Here is a 23514-nt window from a genome sequence, read left to right as displayed (position 1 = left end):
TTACAGGCAATGATGCATTTTTCTGCCACGAAGCCACAGAGCCAGATGGTCAATCTAACTGACAGGGAGTAGAGAAGCCGCAGAGGGATAATGAATCGCAGAGAAATGTTGGGTTATGTTATATTCTTTCCACGACTAGCCCACATAGTTAACCGAGGGGTTAGAGTGGGGGCGGAGCCCCCATTCGTTGCGCCAATTATGTAGCAGGGGGGTTCAAAGAGGGTTTGAGGTGTACCCATAACCCCACTTTATGGGGTACAGGGCAGTACCCCAGAAAATTTTGGTTTTGGACCCTATGTTAGGTTGGGCGGACCCACCTATAGTTTTGTGCATGATTTTTTCACATGTTTTTTGGACGCGATGTTTTTCAGTCCATGGTATTGGATGCAATGGCTTTCAGTCCATGGTATTGGATGCTTCGGCATGTATAAATGTGTATTATAACATTGAAAGGAACATAACGAAAAATCAAGCTGGTAGTCCTAGTTTTGGGATCCAAGGGAAAATCTCTGTGTATATGTGTTTTATGTGTTATGCTCTCGCATTGTTTATTTTCTGTGTTTTAGAATTCGTATGTAGGTAATTTCTGTACGGGGCTAAAACCTACATTTGGTATCGGAGCAGTTTTGGCTTCAAGGGGACGCCTTTGTTACTAAGGGGTTTCGCTTGGGCCTGTGGTAGACCCTGTTCAGTGGGAGAACTACGAGATCGATTCTGGTGGTGAAAGAAGATGGCGAGCAATGGAAAGATAGAGATCGGGAAATTTAATGTTCAGAGTTTTGAGTTGTGGAAACTCAAGATGGAAGATTTGTTGGTGGATAAAGATCAGTGGATTGCGTTAGATTTGGGTACTAAACAAACAGGAGTGTTTGATGAAGAATGGAAGAAGTTGGATCCCAAGGCAAAGAGCACAATACGATTGTGTGTCTCAGATTCAGTATTGCTTAATGTATCAGGGGAAGCTACGACAAAGGCTTTGTGGGACAAGTTAGGGACTTTGTACCAATCTATGTCTCTGGTGAATAAACTATTCCTGCGGAAAAAGCTGTATAACCTGAGGATGAAAGATGGAGACTCGGTGATAGAGCATCTGAACACATTTAATATTGTGGTAAGTCAATTAGCATCTGTTGATATTAAAATTTCAGATGAAGTTAAGTGCATCAGTTTTTTGTGTTCTCTACCAGATTTGTGGGATAGTCTGGTTATTGCAATAGGTAGCAATGCAACTGCCTTACAGTTTGATGAAATAGTCTCAGCCTTGTCGACGGAGGAGATTGGATAGAAAAATATGGAGAGCTAGAATGGTGATGCCTTGTCTGTATGAGGATGGTCCTAGAATAGAAACAAAAATAAGTCATTGAGTGGGAGAGCTAAATCTAGAGGGAGATCTAAATCTCCAGGAAAACCTGTAAAGGTGGTGTGCTGGAAATGCAAAAAGGAAGGGCACTACAAAAGGGGCTGTAAATCTAAAGTTCTTGATAAAGGAAAGGGATCTGATGATGCTCCCTCTACAGAGGCGAAAACCACCTTAGATGAAGGTGGGGATGTGTACTTGGCTTCTTCAAGTACACATGTAGATCATGAGGCATGGTTGATTGACTCAGGTGCATCCTTTCATTTCACTCCCCATAGAGAGTGATTTTGCGAGTATGAGAAATACGATGGTGGTGATTTCTTCTTAGGGGATGATAGGAAGGCTAGAATCATTGGTCATGGAAAAGTAAAGTTGAAGTTGCAAGGTGGAAGGGTTAGAACAGTTTCGTGTGTTTTGCATATTCCTGCATTGGCTAGAAATTTGATTTCTGTAAGCAAGCTGGATGATGCAGGTGTAAAAACAGTGTTCGAGAAGGATACCTGCAAAATGGTTCGGGGAGCACTAGTATTGATGCAGGGAGTTTGAATTGGAACTCTATACATGCTGCAAGGTAGCACTGCTATTGATGGGTGCAATAGTTCTGTGGTTCCTGAAAGTGGAGCAGAAAATCTAGTGGTCTTTGGAGAGAAGACCATGTTGTGGCATCAAAGGCTTGGACATATTGGAGAGAAAGGCCTTCGAATACTTCATGGTAAAGGTATAGTAGAATGTATGAGTAATAGCTCTCTGGATTTTGTTTTCTATGAAAATTTTGTATATGGGAAGCATAATCGGGTGAGTTTCCCCTCTAGTAGTAAGAGGGTGAAACAGATATTAGAACTTGTGCACAGTGATGTGTTTGGACCTGTGAAGGTTCCATCGCTGGGTAAGTATGTGTACTATGTATCATTTATAAATGACTTCTCAAGGAATACATGGATATATTTCCTTAAGAAGAAATTGGAAGCCTTTGACAGGCTTAAAGAATTTAAGGCTCTCGTGGAAAATCAGGCAGAGAAGAAGATAAAGGCACTGAGGACAGATAATGATGGAGAGTTTTGCAACAAGGAATTTGAAGAATTCTGTAAGAAGTGTGGCATAGCACGACAGAAGACTACTCCATATACAACTCAGCAAAATGGAGTTGCAGAAAGAATGAATAAGACGTTGATGGAAACAGCAAGAAGCATGCTCAGTGGTGCCGGGTTAGGACAGGAATTCTGGGTAGAGGCGGTGGATACTGCATGTTACCTGGTCAACATGTGACCTTCATCAGCGTTGGAGGATAGGACTCCATAAGAGGTATGGACTGGTAAGAAACCCTCTCTTTCACATCTGAGGGTATTTGGATGTGATGCATATGTACATGTTCCAAAGGAGAAATGAACCAAGTTGGATAGTAAAACTGAAAAGTGCATTTTTATTGGTTATGAGGATGGTTTAAAGGGTTATAAGCTTTGGAACCCAGTCATAAGGAAGGTTGTGTACAGACGAGATGTGGTGTTCAAAGAGGTAAAATATGTTATTAAACATGAAGTCCAACCAAAGGAACCTGAGAAGATAGAGTTTTAGCTTAAGGAGGAAGAATCAAACTGTACAACGAGGAGGAATCAGAAGATGAAGAGCCACAAACTTTGGGTGTGAGAAGATCAGTTTGAGAAAGAAGGCAGCTAGAAAGGTATAGTCCATCTGCTTTCTATTCAAATTTTGTGTTATCTATTACTGACGATTATCCCAGAATTGTGAAGGAAGTAGTAGATTCAGAGGATGGCAAACTCTGGAAGGAGGCCATGGTTGATGAAATGACATCTTTGCACAAAAATGAGGCTTGGGATCTGGTGGAGTTGCCAGCTGGAAGGAAACCTATTGGCAGCAAATGGGTGTTCAAGAAGAAGACAAATGCAGAAGGAAAGGTGAAGAAATACAAAGCTCGGTTGGTAGCAAAAGGTTATTCCCAGGTGTCGGGAATTGATTTTGGTGATATTTTTTCTCCTGTTGCCAAGGTAACTTCTATTAGATTACTTTTATCTATTGCTGCTACTTTTGATTTTGAGGTAGAATAGATGGATGTGAAGAAAACATTTCTTCATGGGGATCTGGAAAAGGAAATATACATGAAGCAACCTGAAGGCTTTGCGGTGAAGGGTAAGAAAGAACCGGTATGCAAGTTAATGAAGTCTTTGGATGGGTTAAAACAATCACCAAGGATGTGGTATCAAAAATTTGATACATTTATATGGGGACTTGGCTTCACCAGAAGCAAAGTAGATCACTGTGTGTATTTTAAATTAACTGGTGACCGTGTTATTTATCTGGTCTTATATGTGGATGATATGTTGTTGGTTGGAAATGACAAAGAAATTATCCAGGATTTGAAGACCCAATTGTCCTCCAAGTTTGACATGAAAGATCCTGGTGCTGCAAATTATATTTTGGGCATGGAAATTAAAAGAGATCGAGCAAAGAGGAAGCTCAGGTTAAACCTGAGGAAGTATGTCGAGACAATACTGCAGAGGTTTAATATGCAGGATAGTAAACCAGTGAAGGTTCATATTCCTGTAGGTGTGAGGTTATCTGTTGAACAGTGTCCCAAGACACAAGAAGAGGAAGAGGACATGTCTCGTGTTCCATATGAAAGTGCAGTCGGTAGCCTGATGTATGCAATGGTCTGTATTAGACCAAACATTGCACATGCAGTGGGAGTGTTGAGCAGGTTTATGTCAAAACTAGGAAAGGAGCATTGGACAGCAATGAAGCGAGTTTTCAGGTATTTGCGTGGCACTAGTGATTATGGTTTGTGCTACCAAGGAAGACCAGGATTGGAAAAAGTGTTGGATATTTGTGGCTTTGTTGATGCAGACTGGGCTGGAGATCTAGATCAAAGAAGATCTACAAGTGGGTATGTGTTTAACCTATGTGGAGGTGCAGTTAGTTGAATGAGTAAGAAACAATCTGTAATGGCACTATCAACTACAGAGGCAGAATAGATGGCAACCACTCATGCAAGCAAGGAAGCAGTTTGGTTGCAGATATTTTGTTCAAGTATGGGGTTAGTACAGGAAGCTATAAGGATAGACTGTGACAGCCAAAGTGCAATTTTCTTGGCAAAGAACCCTGCATATCATTCAAAGACAAAGCACATTAATGTTCAGTATCACTTTGTGAGGGATATGATAGAAGACAAAAAGGTGTTGCTAGTAAAGGTGGACATTTTGAAGAATACTGCAGATGCATTGAAAAAATCTGTGAGCTCTGAGAAGTTCTCTTGGTGTAGGGAGACAATGGGCATCTCAGGACTAGAAAAATGACTAAGCTCTCTTGTGTCCCCCTGTGGAAAGAAAACAACAAGTGGGAGAATGTTGGGTTGTGTTATATTCTTTCCACGACTAGCCCACATAGTTAACCGAGGGGTTAGAGGGGGGGAGGAGCCCCCCTTCATTGTACCAATTTCGTAGCGGGGGGGTCATAGGAGGTTTGAGGTGTACTTGTAACCCCACTTTATGGGGTTTGGGGCAACACCCTGGAAAATTTTGGTTTCCAGGGAAGCCAAAAAGCCAGAAAAGTACCTCAGAGGAGGCAAAGAGATCAATTGAGAGCAGGTAGTTGCAGAGCTGAGGGTAGAGGGAGTGAAAAGCTACTGCGTAGAGAAGATGAGGGAGTCTTTGGGGTCACTTGGAGGTCAAGTGAAAAACCAGGGAGCTAAAGGTTACAGAAAGCCAAAGCCAAAGCTAAAGAAGCCAGAGCCGAAGAGCTAGAGCCAAAGCCAAAGACGAAGAGCCATAGCCAGAGCCAAGAGCTAGAGCTAGAGCCGAGAGATAGAGCCAGAGCCAAGGGCTAGAGAGCCGATAGCTTCAAAGCCAATGATAAGATGGTGTCTAAACCCATAGGTTTTGTGTAAACCAATGGAGTTGAGCCAAGAGCTTGTAAAATGACTTATACCATAATCCTAGAGAGCTTAGTCGAGTTGACTAGATCTCACGGAGACGTAGCCCAAGAGTTTTGGGTTAACTCCTAATTAAATTGTTGTCTTATGTGTTTGTTTTATCGCTGCATTATTTACTGTTATATGTATTTATATATCAGCTGAAGCACATTAACCTAAAGCACATAAACAATTTAAAACAGACCAGCATACACATTATTTTCAAGCCCATTATTAATTCCGCATTGGTTAATCATAAAGACTTTGGAATAATTTAAGTTTTGGAAGTAGGAGAGGTTCTTGTCAGTTAGACAAGAAGCCTAAGTGCCCCATTTTTAGATTGGGGAATCTAGTGCGTAGCAGGTTTCGAGGGGACACCCAAACCGGAATCATTCGCTATTTGTCTTTCTTCGGCCTTAGCGTGCGCAATGATTTAGGGATTTACACCACAATCCTGACGCCTTCAGGGGAATCTTTGACGGTCAGGGGCTGTGCGGCCTCTTCGGCGGTCATCTATGCAATTTCCCTAGCTTCTTTAGACGCTGCCATCTTGTTCATCCATAAATCTCTCACTTACTCAATCAGGGGCTCAATCAACGCTCTGCAGAAGGAAAATAGGTCTCGGCTCAGAATACAAAAGGTATACGACAAATCAATTCGCAAATGACCAAGTGTTGTTTGTTGAGCAACCCTGTGTAATTTATAGCGTCTTTTGAATTTGAATTCGACCTTCCCCCAAAATCCGGTCCATTAATGCTCCCTTGGCAACATATTTTCCCAAATCTTTCCCATAAAGCGTGTCTTAAATGCCTGTCGCCCACTCCATTTGATCTCAAGTCAAGCATCACATCATGAATAGTGACTATAACGGTCACTTTTCATCCCACCCGTGCGGCAACGCAGCCCCCCTTGCGCAGTCGCAGACCTTGTGACACTTTGCTCCTGCGTGCAACCCAAACATCGCGCAGCTCCCCAGCATAGTAATTTATAGTCTCGCGCCTCCTTTCAACTGCTTGGAGTGCTAAGAATGTACTTCCCTTAGCTAGTCAGGTGGCCATGCCACTTGTATAAGGTTCCAACCGGTCATGTGTCACTTTTCATGGAACAAATCCGCCTTTTGGTTTGACTGTCTACGTTGCACATTTTATCATCTACAGCGCACCACCATGGGTGACCTGTTTAGTAATATGCGGTCCAATCCAAGGCATCAGGCTGATCAACTCTTGGTGGTAGTCCCCAAATTCGTCAACATGATCGTGCACACCCTGTTTTATCACCCTAGATTCCTTATCGAGAAAATCCTTCTTAATTTTGTCCTCAAGCTTCTTGATTTCCGCTTCCACCAGAGTGATTTTCTCCCTTAATCGCACCCTTTCTTTCATAAGTTCTTGGAGCCTAAGATCACCCTATCAGATTTCTTCCTCGGGTCCCAAGCGTTCTGCTTCGTTCCGCTACACGATCCCTTCTTCCAAGGTTCCGCGAGCCGTCATATCTACCAGGGCTACTATGCGCAGAATAGGCATTTTATACTCTATGGGGATTATAGAGTTTGCTCCATACTCCAGCCTTGGAGGCATTTGCTTCGTCAGTTTCTTGCACATTGTCCTATAAGCCCACAGAACTGCTAGTACACGCAGGTCCCAATCAGTCCATTGCACATCATATACCTTGTTCAGTGCTTCACATACTTCGTTAAAGGCTTCTGTGTGGATAACATTTTGCACACTCGTTCTTTCCATACTTTGTTGTTCCAACCGGAGGGGTCATTCGCGCAATTTCCTCACCCATACATGCTTACTGACTGTGTCTCCTAACGCGAAGTTTGTGTGTGTCCGTGCAGGTTTCTTAAGATATGTCTGTGTCCATCTGGACATGTGTGCGTGCAGATCGTTCTGTCCGACAATCTTGTCTATTATTCGCATATAAGACTTCCCAAACCATATGCGCATCATTCGCCTACATTTAACACACCATACCTCATCATCCTGACCCTTATATTTAACACACCTTACCTCGTCATGCACTTCCGTGCGAGCTGTCCTGTCTTGTTTCAGACTTTGCATCTCAAGGCACAAGTTTTTCAACTGCGCATGGATCTACTGAACTCCCAGGTTAGGATCCTGTATCGGGGTTTCATGCAGCCTCATCGCGATCTCCAAGGCCTCGGCCTGAGTTGTTAGCCTCTGTTGTGATAGCGCGTTCCTTAAATGCGGTGTTGGCGATGCTACAAACCATTCATAGTGTTGTCCATCTATCAAAGTCATATTGGCTTTGAGAATTGTGCACTTCAGTCTCTGATCCAACTCCTAAGGAATCTCGCCTGGTAGAATCATTATGTCCTTGAACCCAATTATCGACTGTGCCTCTGACTTCGGCCTGCTAAATTCTTTGTTCAACGCAGTTTGGATATTTGCGATCCCTGCATTTGGATTGTCATTAGAATGCTTAATATACCAGGTCAGCACGCGATCCTATAGAGCACTGACCAACATTGCTTTCTTTATATTGTCATCCGTAACTCCCTGCGCTTCCCATATAGCTTTTATCACGAACCAAAACTGGTCTGGATCTTCATTTCCAACTCCCTTGAACACTGGAAACTTTATCACATTTTCCATATGGACTCGCGGTGGTGGCGGAGGTGGTATGGGTGAAGATGGGGGTGAAGGTGGTGAAATTGGTGGTGGTGTGAGTTGGGGTGGTATGTGATGAATCCTTTGCCTTATCAAATTGATCGCACTTCTTGGTGAGGCCTTCGCGATCTCTTTCTCGTTCCCTCGCGGAGGTGAATCAAGGGGCTAGTTTCTAGCTCTGCACTACCTTCATTTCTATAAATTCTCCCACTTCGCGTAGCCGCAAACATCAATGCATTCGAATAACCCGTTGTTCACATAGTAGCATTTTAATCCAAGTGTTCAAAGACTTAACGTACTTACTTCGCGGTCCTTTGAGGAAGCATCGCTTTGCCTTGCTATAGCTGACTGAAGTATCTACCACGAATTCAGTAATGAATCCTCCTATAATTTGATTGAGCCAATCATCAACAATGCACGCGATCTTATCCTCCAATGCTTCCAATCTGCACACCATCTCTGGGGTCCACACAATAGGTCTGTCGAGCTTGCACCTTCCTTGGATATCTGCTAGCTTCGTGATCCACTCGTATAGCTCAGTAGGGAAAGATGCGAAGAAAATTTTGTGGATCTTTGTGTACACGTAACAATCTAACCGCTCTTCTTTTGATAGTCGCAGATTCCTATTCTCCTGCGCTACGAACTTGTGAATCTTCCTATCCAACCAATCTTCAATTTCTTTCTTACTTGGATTCCAGTGATACGACATCAAACATCTCTATGCAGGTCCCAGTCCTGGCAACATAACCATTTGTTGGCTTGTTGGGCCTGACCCAGGTTCGAAATTAATTAGCCAAACAAATCCCTGTACAACTGGCCCTTTCGGAAACAATACGCGAAGTGCAGACTGAGGTCTCACCCAAAGTAGTATGGAGGGGTGTTGGAACCAGGTTTCTACACCCTTGAGATGTCTAAGGGGTTGATTTGGTCCAATTGAGAGTCTCTTCATGTAGGTTACCTCACGCACTTCCCTGGCCTTCAAGCCCTAATATATTCGCTTTCGTGTAACCCTAACCAGGGACTGTGGGGCTTTCACGCTGCTGGAGCAGCAATTTGCACTATTTCCCTAAGTCACACATGAGATCTTTGCCTATCTTCTTATAAAATTTAGTTATCTTCGCATAAATAGATGCCTTGTATTATATTTACTTATTCAGCACATTCATATGAGTTCGCGTAGTAAATAAACAGTAAACCTGCAATTCATACCGAATAATACATAAAACAGGAAAAGATACATAGAAATATGGTAAAATTTCTCTTTTATTAATTCTTCCCACAGTTACAGGCTCGGCCTGCCCTACGCACTCAGCTGCAGGGGTCCGCGCACTTAGCTGCAGACTACTAGGCCTCTACGCACTCAACTACTGAGCCTTCTCCTACTCTACTACCCAAAGACACGATTTACACTCGAATTAATGCTTCTATACCTTCCTTTCCATAGGTAGATTCTTCGATTCACTGTTTTCTACACTTAGAGCCTTGCTCTATTTATACAATCCCATGGTCCGCGGACCATGGGTAGATCTTTCAAACCGACATTACATTACAAAAACAAGGGCATACAACCCTATGACTCTATTAAGACTTTGCACTCCATGCCCACAATTCACAGAGTATTTACAATGGACTTAGTCAAGGCTTGGGCTTGAAGACCCAAAACATGCCTTGGGGGGATTCCACGCCCAACACTAACACCATGGACAAGTGAACACTTTATAATTTTACAAGAAAAACTTGATGGGTCTTCATCATGTGATTTCCTGATCATCATTAATGACAAAATTGAAACCCCTTTAAGAAACTTGTTTGTTAAAAAATTAAACCATTTGCTGACATTTAATTTGTCAGTGCTTTTCCTTTTTAATCATTAAATCAACACTGACAATTTATCTTTCAATGCACCCCAAAGCTATATAAAACTTAGAACACCATATTACATTAAGTTTCCCACAAAAGTTGAACTATGATAACAACCGGCTCTAACGGGGATGTTGTCACCTTGAGAGGCAACAAAGAACCTTCCTAGACTAGGTCCCTGATCCATTGGGCTAATTCCAACCTTTGAAACTAACCTGTACATGTTCTTTTCCATATTTACAAATTTCACATTCATGCTGAAATTTCTCCTTGCTAAAAAAATCTTTCAACTGCAAACAAATCCACACTTAAACTACGCTGCAACGTGAAACAACTGCTAAAACTAAAACTAAAAATATTGCAACTAACCAAGCTGAAATAATGCTCAAAGGATATTTAAAATGCGAGCTTATTCATCACACAACTTGCTACTCTAAATTGCTGAAAAACTATTGAATCAAATAATACAAAAATGCCAATGCAACCAGTCAAGTAGCTGCTGAAATAAGTGGACTGCTTGATTGTGCTTGCACCAAATGCAAATTAGACATTGTAATGGTGGTGGAAACTAAATATACTTCTACTTCTCAAAGTGAAGACATAGCTGAAAATTTAAGTTGAAAATCCTTCCATATAGACAACTACAAGATCATAATAAACATATTTTTTGTTGATCCTCAAAGTATTCTACAGTTTTTTTTGTGGTTGCATAGTTCATATGTGATCTCTTCTTCAACATATGGTTTCAACTTTGAATTTTCAAACTCATGTTAAAAAACAAAACATTCTTCAATCATAGTAAGTGATGGAAGCACTACCTCCTCTTCTTTTGATTGAAAAAGGTTTTGAAAAGGCTAACTCTAATATTGTAAATTTTGGGACTCTGTTTGAATCTCTAAAGCTTCGAGATATTTTTCAAGTTTCTTATCAAAAGATTCTAAGAAATGAATTTTATCCTCGAAACTACATTTGCATGACTTTAAATAAATAGGTAATATTTGACAAAGCTTTGTCAATTTGATCTTCATAAAAAATATCCCAGTATTATTTAAAATATTCAATAGAAATAGGGTCAACCACATACCCTTTCATCTTATTTATTAGGAAATTGGATCTATAGTTTAAGCTCTGAATTATTTAGACTATGGAGTTGATATGGATGTTCTTATTTCCAAATCTTGAAAATGGAATCGCCAAGGGAATGGTACACAACTGCTTTATGTTTGACCTTTGTTCACCATCAAAAGCCAAATATGATAATTGTCGTTCTTCTAAGATATTTACTTGAAGCTTTTGCTTCCCCGACAACGGAACCAAGATGTTATCACTCTGAAGTTTTCCTTTGCTATGGAAGGAAAATCATTGAGGTGACCTTCAAACTACTTTGGGATTGAAAGTTGGCCCTTCAATCTAGCGATGAATTTCTCCTTAACTCTGTTACTCAAGGTCATTGTAGTAGTAGGTCAATAATATTCTCATTTGCCAAATTTAATTGGTAACACATGGAATTTGTTTGGAAAGGAAAGAAAAGGGACCATTGGCATGAAGTCTTTGAACGAAAAAAATGCTAGCCATAGGTTATATGAACAACTCTAACAGAGGCAAGATAACTTATGGTTTCTTAGACAACTCATCATCAAGGTATGGTAGGAGACTATAGAAAATAAATATAAAAAAATAGAGCAGTATGATTTATGCAAATGATATCTAAGCTGAAAAACACATAAGTTCTTTGAATAACATGAAATTGAACATTGCATAGGAATTCCAATTCATAAAGCTTTATTCAAACACTGAATATTTAATGATCAAAGTTTTGACTAAGGATAAAATAAGAAAACGAACAAGAAACAACTCACACATGAATCTTTGGAAATTGCACATGTAATATTTACTATAGAAAATATATTAATCTTAAAAAGTATACACAAAGTCTGTCTTTTTCAAAAAATTATGAACCCTGTTCTCATCATTGAGAATTGTATTTATAGAACAATACTACCAATATTACCCAAGGAGTTACATACTACATCAACCCTAAAAAATATAGTTACATAGTTAAATTAAAATGGACTAGAATATCATGATAAAATAAATCAACAACGAGCCCCTTCATGTTTGTGCCATATGGTTGAAATCAGGTCAACTGTCCTTTTAAACTTCATGAGAATCAATAATGAAATCAAGTTCCAAATTTTCATGTGAAGGGACTATGAAATGCTGCCAAGCAATGGTACTTTGACCAAAATGAGCCTTGAAATCTTGAGCAGATAATATAATGTTGACCAATAGGCTTGACACTTGTTCATTTATCCAAAATAAACATAAATTGCTTCCTAATTTACTGGAAATCAAATCAAATATAAAATTAACTAAAGATAAAACTGAAATCATCAACTGCAATGTGTCTCGAGTTACTTTAAGTCTGTTGGATGGAATCTCCTTAGAATCTGGAATGAATCTTCAATGTGCTATTTGTCTCTAACTGCCTCTTGATATGTTAGATCTGTTTGCTTCTTGTCCACAAAATCAGGAACAACTTTGATTTGTTGATCATGCTCCTAGAAACTTAGGAATTGATTTTTCTTGCTTACCAACTCATCCTCATTATCCTCAGATGTTCAAACTACTTCCTAAATTTTGGAAGTATTTTCAATACTATGACACCAAATAAGGAAAACAATTGGAATCTACCACTGCCACCTATTTTCTTTTGAATTCTCAAAAGTTATTGGAAATTTTTTGTCCATCTTATCATAATCACCTTGGATCACTATAGATTTATCCTCCAATGATCCAATGATGATATCTTTTAGTCTCATGAGTTAGCTCATCTATGAGAGTTGACACCCCTTCTTCTTTTGAATCGTCACTAATGCCTCGTTTCTTAGGATTACTTCTACACAATGCATGAAAAAAATGTACCGATGTTTATAAAACCCAGGTATATAAACAAACAACTACAAAATAATCTAGCCTTTCAAACAATCAATAACCAGACCTTGCTGGTGTGAGCGCCTTTGTAAACAATTTCAACCCTACTGCAATAACCATATCGTTTTCATATTTATATTTTAAAGGTCTATCTTTGTGAGGCAAGTGTTTAACTAGATTCGAAAATATGCTCCAAATATCTCTGTATAATTCCTTTCTGATTAACCACATCTAAGCCATCGATTGTTGTATGATTTTTCTCTAACCTGGTTTTTCCATATGCAAAAATGCACACCTGGTATCCATCTAAAACAATCTAAACAAATTGTGATATCTCATGTTAATTGTTGTATGTAAAACAAAATCAACTACTTTGGAAAGTTTTTCACAGTACATATTTCAATGAATGTTTTTTCTTAAAAAATTGGGCACATTAGGATTACGACTGTTGATGACCAGGGTTTTTCAACATCGCATCTCAAAATCATTCATGAAGAAAACTATATATTAAATCTGGATGGTCTTGTTTGAGTTGAGTCGACTTCACCTGATCAATAAAACAATCATGGCGTGGTGGTAAGAACATCAAATGGAACTTGGGATTGGATATCCTGAATATGGGAAATTTAAATACTCTGAAGACTATTGGAAACCTTAATATTGTTTCATTATTAGTGTGAACCATTTTTCTTCTTCTAGCGCTGACAGTTGACATAATAAGTATTAACTTAATACTTGGATGCTTGAGACTTGGTGGTCTTTCTATGTGTTATGGCATTTCCTTTGAAAACTCAAGTTGGGCGTTCATGTATCAAATGGAATCTGCATGTCATTTTTATTTAATTTTTTATAGGCATAATAACACATGCACTTGGGCTGGTGCAGATAAAGGGATGGTTTAAAGGGTTATAAGCTTTGGAACCCAGTCATAAGGAAGGTTGTGTACAGACGAGATGTGGTGTTCAAAGAGGTAAAAGATGTTATTAAACATGAAGTCCAACCAAAGGAACTTGAGAAGATAGAGTTTGAGCTTAAGGAGGAAGAATCGAACTGTACAACGAGGAGGAATCAGAAGATGAAGAGCCACAAACTTTGGGTGTGAGAAGATCAGTTTGAGAAAGAAGGCAGCTAGAAAGGTATAGTCCATCTGATTTCTATTCAAATTTTGCTTTATCTATTACTGACGATTATCCCAGAATTGTGAAGGAAGTAGTAGATTCAGAGGATGGCAAACTCTGGAAGGAGGCCATGTTGATGAAATGGCATTGTTGCACAAAAATGAGGCTTGGGATCTGGTGGAGTTGCCGGCTGGAAGGAAACCTATTGGCAGCAAATGGGTGTTCAAGAAGAAGACAAATGCAGAAGGAAAGGTGAAGAAATACAAAGCTCGGTTGGTAGCAAAAGGTTATTCCCAGGTGCCGGGAATTGATTTTGGTGATATTTTTTCTCCTGTTGCCAAGGTAACTTCTATTAGATTACTTTTATCTATTGCTGCTACTTTTGATTTTGAGGTAGAATAGATGGATGTGAAGACAGCATTTCTTCATGGGGATCTGGAAAAGGAAATATACATGAAGCAACCTGAAGGCTTTGCGGTGAAGGGTAAGAAAGAACCGGTATGCAAGTTAATGAAGTCTCTGGATGGGTTAAAACAATCACCAAGGATGTGGTATCAAAAATTTGATACATTTATACGGGGACTTGGCTTCACCAGAAGCAAAGTAGATCACTGTGTGTATTTTAAATTAATTGGTGACCGTGTTATTTATCTGGTCTTATATGTGGATGATATTTTGTTGGTTGGAAATGACAAAGAAATTATCCAGGATTTGAAGACTCGATTGTCCTCCAAGTTTGACATGAAAGATCCTGGTGCTGCAAATTATATTTTGGGCATGGAAATTAAAGGAGATCGAGCAAAGAGGAAGCTCTGGTTAAACTAGAGGAAGTATGTCGAGACAATACTGCAGAGGTTTAGTATGTAGGATAGTAAACCAGTGAAGGTTCATGTTCCTGTAGGTGTGAGGTTATCTGTTGAACGGTGTCCCAAGACACAAGAAGAGGAAGAGGACATGTCCCGTGTTCCATATGCAAGTGCAGTCGGTAGCCTGATGTATGCAATGGTCTGTATTAGACCCACATGCAGTGGGAGTATTGAGCAGGTTTATGTCAAAACCAGGAAAGGAGCATTGGACAACAATGAAGCGAGTTTTCAGGTATTTGCGTGGCACTAGTGATTATGGTTTGTGCTTCCAAGGAAGAACAGGATTGGAAAATGTGTTGGATATTTGTGGCTTTGGGGCTGGAGATATAGATCAAAGAAGATCTACAAGTGCGTATGTGTTTAACCTATTTGGAGGTGCAGTCAGTTGAATGAGTAAGAAACAATCTGTAATGGCACTATCAACTACAGAGGCAGAATAGATGGCAGCCACTCATGCAAGCAAGGAAGCAGTTTGGTTGCAGATATTTTGTTCAAGTATGGGGTTAGTACAGGAAGCTATAAGGATAGACTGTGACAGCCAAAGTGCAATTTTCTTGGCAAAGAACCCTGCATATCATTCAAAGACAAAGCACATTAATGTTCAGTATCACTTTGTGAGGGATATGATAGAAGACAAAAAGGTGTTGCTAGTAAAGGTGGACATTTTGAAGAATACTGCAGATGCATTGAAAAAATCTGTGAGCTCTGAGAAGTTCTCTTGGTGTAGAGAGACAATGGGCGTTTCAGGACTAGAAAAATGACTAAGCTCTCTTGTGTCCCCCTGTGGAAAGAAAACAACAAGTGGGAGAATGTTGGGTTGTGTTATATTCTTTCCACGACTAGCCCACATAGTTAACGAGGGGTTAAAAGGGGGGAGGAGCCCCCCTTCATTGCACCAATTGTGTAGCGGGGGGGGTCATAGGGGGTTTGAGGTGTACCTGTAACCCCACTTTATGGGGTTTGGGGCAACACCCCAGAAAATTTTGGTTTCCAGGGAAGCCAAAAAGCCAGAAAAGTACCTCAAAGGAGGCAAAGAGATCAATTGAGAGCAGGTAGTTGCAGAGCTGAGGGCAGAGGGAGTGAAAAGCTACTGCGTAGAGAAGCTGAGGGAGTCTTTGGGGTCACTTGGAGGTCAAGCGAAAAGCCAGGGAGCTAAAGGTTACAGAAAGCCAAAGCCAAAGCTAAAGAAGCCAGAGCCGAAGAGCTAGAGCCAAAGCCAAAGCCAAAGAGCCATAGCCAGAGCAAAGAGCTAGAGCTAGAGCCGAGAGCTAGAGCCAGAGCCAAGGGATAGAGAGCTGATAGCTTCAGAGCCAATGATAAGATGTTGTCTAAACCCATAGGTTTTGTGTAAACCAATGGAGTTGAGCCAAGAGCTTGTAAAATGACTTATACCATAACCCTAGAGAGCTTAGTCGAGTTGACTAGAGCTCACGGAGACGTAGCCCAAGAGTTTTGGGTGAACTCCTAATTAAATTGTTGTCTTATGTGTTTGTTTTTCCACTGCATTATTTACTGCTATATGTATTTATATATCAGCTGAAGCACATTAACCTAAAGCACATAAACAATTTACAACAGACCAGCATACACATTATTTCAAGCCCATTATTAATTCCGCATTGGTTAATCATTAAGAGTTTGGAATATTTAAGTTTTGGAAGTAGGAGAGGTTCTTGTCAGTTAGAAAAGAAGCCTAAGTGCCCCATTTTTAGATTAGGGAATCTAGTGCGTAGCAGGTTTCGAGGGGACACCCAAACCGGAATCATTCGCTATTTGTCTTTCTTCGGCCTTAGCATGCGCATTGATTTAGGGATTTACACCACAATCCTGACGCCTTCAGGGGAATCTTTGACGGTCAGGGGCTATGCGGCCTCTTCGGCGGTCATCTATACAATTTCCCTAGCTTCTTTAGACGCTGCCATCTTGTTCATCCATAAATCTCTTAGTTGCTCAATCAGGGGCTCAATCAACGCTCTGCACAAGGAAAATAGGTCTCGGCTCAGAATACACAAGGTATACGACAAATCAATTCGCAAATGACCAAGTGTTGTTTGTTGAGCAACCCTTTGTAATTTATAGCATCTTTTGAATTTGAATTCGACCTTCCCCCAAAATCCGGTCCATTAATGCTCAGTTGGCAGCATATTTTCCCAAATCTTGCCCATAAAGCATGTCTTAAATGCCTGTCGCCCACTCCATTTGGTCTCAAGTCAAGCATCACATCATGAATAGTGACTATAATGGTCACTTTTCATCCCACCCGTGCGGCAGCGCAGCCCCCCTTGCGCAGTCGCAGACCTTGTGACACTTTGCTCCTGCGCGCAACCCCAACATCGCACAGCTCCCTGGCATAGTAATTTATAGTCTCGTGCCTCCTTTCAACTGCTTGGAGTGCTAAGAATGTACTTCCCTTAGCTAGTCAGGTGGCCATGCCACTTGTATAAGGTTCCAATCGGTCTTCTGCCACTTTTCATGGAACAAATCTGCCTTTTGGTTTGACTGTTTGCGTTGCACATTTTATCATCTACAGTGCACCACCATGGGTGACCTGTTTAGTAATATGCGGTCCAATCCAAGGCATCAGGCTGATCAACTCTTGGTGGTAGTCCCAAAATTCGTCAACATGATCGTGCGCACCCTGTTTTATCACCCTAGATTCCTTATCGAGAAAATCCTTCTTAATTTTATCCTCAAGCTTCTTGATTTCCGCTTCCACCAGAGTGATTTTCTCCCTTAATCGCACCCTTTCTTTCATAAGTTCTTGGAGCCTAAGATCACCCTATCAAATTTCTTCCTCGGGTCCCAAGGTTCTGCTTCGTTCTGCTACACGATCCCTTCTTCCAAGGTTCTGCGAGCCATCATATCTACCAGGGCTACTATGCGTAGACTAGGCATTTTATACTCTATGGGGATTATAGCGTTTGCTCCATACTCCAGGCTTGGAGGCATTTGCTTCGTCAGTTTCTTGCACATTGTCCTATAAGCCCACAGAACTGCTAGTACACGCAGGTCCCAATCAGTCCATTGCACATCATATACCTTGTTCAGTGCTTCACATACTTCGTTAAAGGCTTGTGTGTGGATAACCTTTTGCACACTAGTTATTTTCATACTCCGTTGTTCCAACCGGAGGGGTCATTCGCACAATTGCCTCACCCGTACATGCTTACTGACTGTGTCTCCTAACGCGAAGTTTGTGTGTGTCCGTGCGGGTTTCTTAAGATATGCCTGTGTCCATCTGGAAAAGTGTGTGTGCAGATCGTTCTGTCCGACAATCTTGTCTATTATTCGCATATAAGACTTCCCAAACCATATGCGCATCATTCGCCTACATTCGCACCAGTCCTCAAAGCCTCCTTGGTGCGTGCCCCACCACCTCCCAGGCGTAGCACGCAGTACCCATTTCAAAGCCTCGAATCATTGTTGTTCTGACACCTCCCTTTCGAATCTATCCAGGAAGTCATCTACCTCGCTCAACCCATCATATGTAGGCAAATCCATTACCTTTGTTTATACGCAACGCAGCGATCTTGTCATCATGTTGTAGTTCAGCATGGTTACCTCGTGGAACTGGTTCTGCCATCGCTCTATCTCTTCATCCAAATTCGACGTACAGGAGCTTTCACGCTCCCATGAGATTCGTCCATCCGCGGTGGGATTTACCGAGTCTTGCTCTCGCACGATTATCTTGTAGATGCAGTCCAAGTCATCGTCGCTTTCATAGTCACGCATTGGCTCCGTGTACCGCGATCCTTTTGCAGGGTCTAAAGGTACAACTGCGCGCAGGGACTTTTTCTCAAAAATCATCTTGTGCTTCTTTAGGTTTATCACATCGTTCATGTCAGTGGCCCAATCTATCCCTAATAGCGCAGGGTAAGGAGTATTATCGTCAACAATCTCTATCACTTTAAAATATGCCACCGGGCTTGCTCCTTCAATATCCACAATGATCCCCTGCAATCTTCCCATTGGTAAGATCTTTTGCTGGTTTTCCATTCACAATTGGATAAGAGACCATTACAGTGTAGGCCTCCCCATGCACTCCCATGTCTGCTTTGGCAAAACATTCATGTCCGATCCTAGGTCTAGAGTCACATGGTCCATCTCATATTCCCCAATCTGCGTGGTCAACCTCATTTCTCTTCCCATCCTTGTTGCGTTCTTTCCAACCTTCTGGACTACGCACTGTTCTCCTGGCGCAGTCCCAGCACATCTATTTATGAGTTCCTACAGTCCCTTTACAGCCTTGTTGTCGCGTAGCAACTTCATGCATCTTTCTAGGAACGTCATGAGAATCGATGGATCCATTTCCGGTTCCGGTCTGTCTTTTATTTCTGAAGTGGAGGCATCAGTGAAGCTCTTCCTTGGTTCCATGAAGGCTTACTTATCACGCTCCAAATCAAACTTTGGTTCTTTCGTCGGAGCCTTAGGAACCCAAGTACTATCTTCAGGCTACTTGCCTTTGTCATCTTCTGTTATAATTCCACTTCGAAGCACAATGTTCACATTAGGGACTTCCTCGCGCGACTCAAACCTCATCATTTGTAGGTTCTGAGTCAGGGGAGGTTGGAGTGCTCCCTTGTCGCGTAGCCTTGCTATCAGTGTGGGACAATCCTCTGTCTCATGATCAAACAATGTTCAATATAGACATGATGGATGTATTGGATTCATACAATCACAGGCATAATGTCCTTCCCCCTGCAATTATAGCATATCAGCTATCCGCGACCTCTTCCAGGCCCTCCTCCACTTCAGCCTCGTTCGTGCCCCTAAAATCCAGTTTGCGACCCTCCTGCATTTTGGTCAAGGGGCCGAATTTCGGCCTGAACTCTGTAGGTGGGAGTCCTATCCATCATTAGTTCATAGCTTCTATAGGTGCACTCATCATGTCCCACTGATCTACAAAAATTACAGAACAATTGTTGCAAATTCTTTGTGTATTTCTGCAACAAATGGCAATTGTTTGTAGCATGCTTTCCTCCTATTTTACAAATCGCGTACCACAATTCAAGTGCCACGCTAGGTCCTGCTTGTACCTCTGGTCTTAACGACATCAGTCCTCCTCCTGCGAGGTAATTCATGAACACTAGGAAGTGGTCATTGTCATGATCCTGACCCTTATATTTAACACACCATACCTCGTCATGGACTTCCGTGCGAGCTGTCTTGTCTTGTTTCAGACTTTGCATCTCAAGGCACAAGTTTTTCAACTGCGCATGGATCTACTAAACTCCCAAGTTAGGATCTTGTATCGGGGTTTCATGCAGCCTCATCACGATCTCCAAGGCCTCGGCCTGAGTTGTTAGCCTCTGTTGTGATAACGCGTTCCTTAAATGCGGCGTTGGCGATGCTACAAATCATTCATAGTGTTGTCCATCTATCAAAGCCATATTGGCTTTGAGAATTGTGCACTTCAGTCTCTGATCCAACTCCTAAGGAATCTCGCCTGGTAGAATCATTATGTCCTTGAACCCAATTATCGACTGTGCCTCTGACTTCGGCCTGCTAAATTCTTTGTTCAACACAGTTTGGATATTTGCGATCCCTGCATTCGGATTGTCATTAGAATGCTTAATATACCAGGTCAGCACGCGATCCTATAGAGCACTGACCAACATTGCTTTCTTTATATTGTCATCCGTAACTCCCTGCGCTTCCCATATAGCTTTTATCACGAATCAAAACTGGTCTGGATCTTCATTTCCAACTCCCTTGAACACTGAAAACTTTATCACATTTGCCATATGGACTCGCGGTGGTGGTATGGGTGAAGATGGGGGTGAAGGTGGTGAAATTGGTGGTGGTGTGAGTTGGGGTGGTATGCGATGAATCCTTTGCCTTATCAAATTGATCGCACTTCTTGGTGAGGCCTTCGCGATCTCTTCCTCGTTCCCTCGCGGAGGTGAAATCAAGGGGCTAGTTTCTAGCTCTGCACTACCTTCATTTCTATAAATTCTCCCACTTCGCGTAGCCGCAAACATCAATGCATTCGAATAACCCGTTGTTCACATAGTAGCATTTTAATCCAAGTGTTCAAAGACTTAACGTACTTACTTCGCGGTCCTTTGAGGAAGCATCGCTTTGCCTTGCTATAGCTGACTGAAGTATCTACCACGAATTCAGTAATGAATCCTCCTATAATTTGATTGAGCCAATCATCAACAATGCACGCGATCTTATCCTCCAATGCTTCCAATCTGCACACCATCTTTGGGGTCCACACAATAGGTCTGTCGAGCTTGCACCTTCCTTGGATATCTGCTAGCTTCGTGATCCACTCGTGTAGCTCAGTAGAGAAAGATGCGAAGAAAATTTTGTGGATCTTTGTGTACAGGTAACAATCTAACCACTCTTCTTTTGATAGTCGCAGATTCCTATTCTCCTGCGCTACAAACTTGTGAATCGTCCTATCCAACCAATCTTCAATTTATTTCTTAGTTGGGTTCCAGTGATACGACGTCAAACATCTCTATGCAGGTCCCAGTCCTGGCAACATAACCATTTTTTGGCTTGTTGAGCCTGACCCAGGTTCGAAATTAATTAGCCAAACAAATCCCTGTACAACTGGCCCTTTCGGAAACAATACGCGAAGCGCGGACTGAGGTCTCACCCGAAGTAGTATGGGGGGGTGTTGGAACCAGGTTTCTACACCCTTGAGACGTCTAAGGGCTTGATTTGGTCCAATTGAGAGTCTCTTCATGCAGGTTACTTCACGCACTTCCCTGGCCTTCAAGCCCTGATATATTCGCTTTCGTGTAACCCTAACCAGGGACTGTGGGGCTTTCACGCTGCTGGAGCAGCAATTTGCACTATTTCCCTAAGTCACACATAAGATCTTTGCCTATCTTCTTATAACAGTTAGTTATCTTCGCATAAACAGATGCCTTGTGTTATATTTACTTATTCAGCACATTCATATGAGTTCGCGTAGTAAATAAACAGTAAACTTGCAATTCATACCCAATAATACATAAAACAGGAAAAGATACATAGAAATATGGTAAAACTTCTCTTTTATTAATTCTTCCCACGGTTACAGACTCAACCTGCCCTACGCACTCAGCTGCAGGGGTCCGCGCACTTAGCTTCAGACTACTAGGCCTCTACGCACTCAACTACTGAGCCTTCTCCTACTCTACTACCCAAAGACACGATTTACACTCGAATTAATGCTTCTATACCTTCCTTTCCATAGGTAGATTCTTCGATTCACTGTTTTCTACACTTAGAGCCTTGCTCTATTTATACAATCCCATGGTCCGCGGACCATGGGTAGATCTTTCAAACCGACATTACATTACAAAAACAAGGGCATACAACCCTATGACTCTATTAAGACTTTGCGCTCCATGCCCACAATTCACAGAGTCTTTACAATGGACTTAGTCAAGACTTGGGCTTGAAGCCCCAAAACATGCCTTGGGGGGATTCCACGCCCAACACTAAAACCATGGACAAGTGAACACTTTATAATTTTACAAGAAAAACTTGATGGGTCTTCATCATGTGATTTCCTGATCATCATTAATGACAAAATTGAAACCCCTTTAAGAAACTTGTTTGTTAAAAAATTAAACCATTTGCTGACATTTAATTTTTCAGTGCTTTTCCTTTTTAATCATTAAATCAACAATGACAATTTATCTTTCAATGCACCCCAAAGCTATATAAAACTTAGAACACCATATTACATTAAGTTTCCCACGAAAGTTGAACTATGATAACAATCGGCTCCAACGGGGATGTTGTCACCTTGAGAGGCAACAAAGAACCTTCCTAGACTAGGTCCCTGATCCATTGGGCTAATTCCAACCTTTGAAACTAACCTGTACATGTTCTTTTCCATATTTACAAATTTCACATTCATGCTGAAATTTCTCCTTGCTAAAAAAATGTTTCAACTGCAAACAAATCCACACTTAAACTACGCTGCAACGTGAAACAACTGCTAAAACTAAAACTAAAAATACTACAACTAACCAAGCTGAAATAATGCTGAAAGGATATTTAAAATGCGAGCTTATTCATCACACAACTTGCTACTCTAAATTGCTGAAAAACTATTGAATCAAATAATACAAAAATGCCAATGCAACCAGTCAAGTAGCTGCTGAAATAAGTGGACTGCTTGATTGTGCTTGCACCAAATGCAAATTAGACATTGTAATGGTGGTGGAAACTAAATATACTTCTACTTCTCAAAGTGAAGACATAGCTGAAAATTTAAGTTGAAAATCCTTCCATATAGACAACTACAAGATCATAATAAACATATTTTTTGTTGATCCTCAAAGTATTCTACTGTTTTTGTTGTGGTTGGATAGTTCATATGTGATCTCTTCTTCAACATATGGTTTCAGCTTTGAATTTTCAAACAAATGTTAAAAAACAAAACATTCTTCAATCATAGTAAGTGATGGAAGCACTACCTCCTCTTCTTTTAATTGAAAAAGGTTTTGAAAAGGCTAACTCTAATATTGTAAATTTTGGGACTCTGTTTGAATCTCTAAAGCTTCGAGATATTTTTCAAGTTTCTTATCAAAAGATTCTAAGAAATGAATTTTATCCACGAAACTACATTTGCATGACTTTAAATAAATAGGTAATATTTGACAAAGCTTTGTCAATTTGATCTTCATAAAAAATATCCCAGTATTATTTAAAATATTCAATAGAAATAGGGTCAACCACATACCCTTTCATCTTATTTATTAGGAAATTGGATCTATAGTTTAAGCTCTGAATTATTTAGACAATGGAGTTGATATGGACGTTCTTATTTCCAGATCTTGAAAATGGAATCGCCAAGTGAATGGTACACAAC

This window comes from Pinus tabuliformis, chromosome X (genome assembly GCF_031772625.1).
Source record: "Pinus tabuliformis cultivar Carrire ecotype Pingquan chromosome X, CPIR1, whole genome shotgun sequence".
NCBI classification, from domain to species: Eukaryota; Viridiplantae; Streptophyta; class Pinopsida; order Pinales; family Pinaceae; genus Pinus; species Pinus tabuliformis.
The sequence above is the reverse complement of the archived record's forward strand: the minus strand, read 5'-3'. Positions refer to the sequence as shown.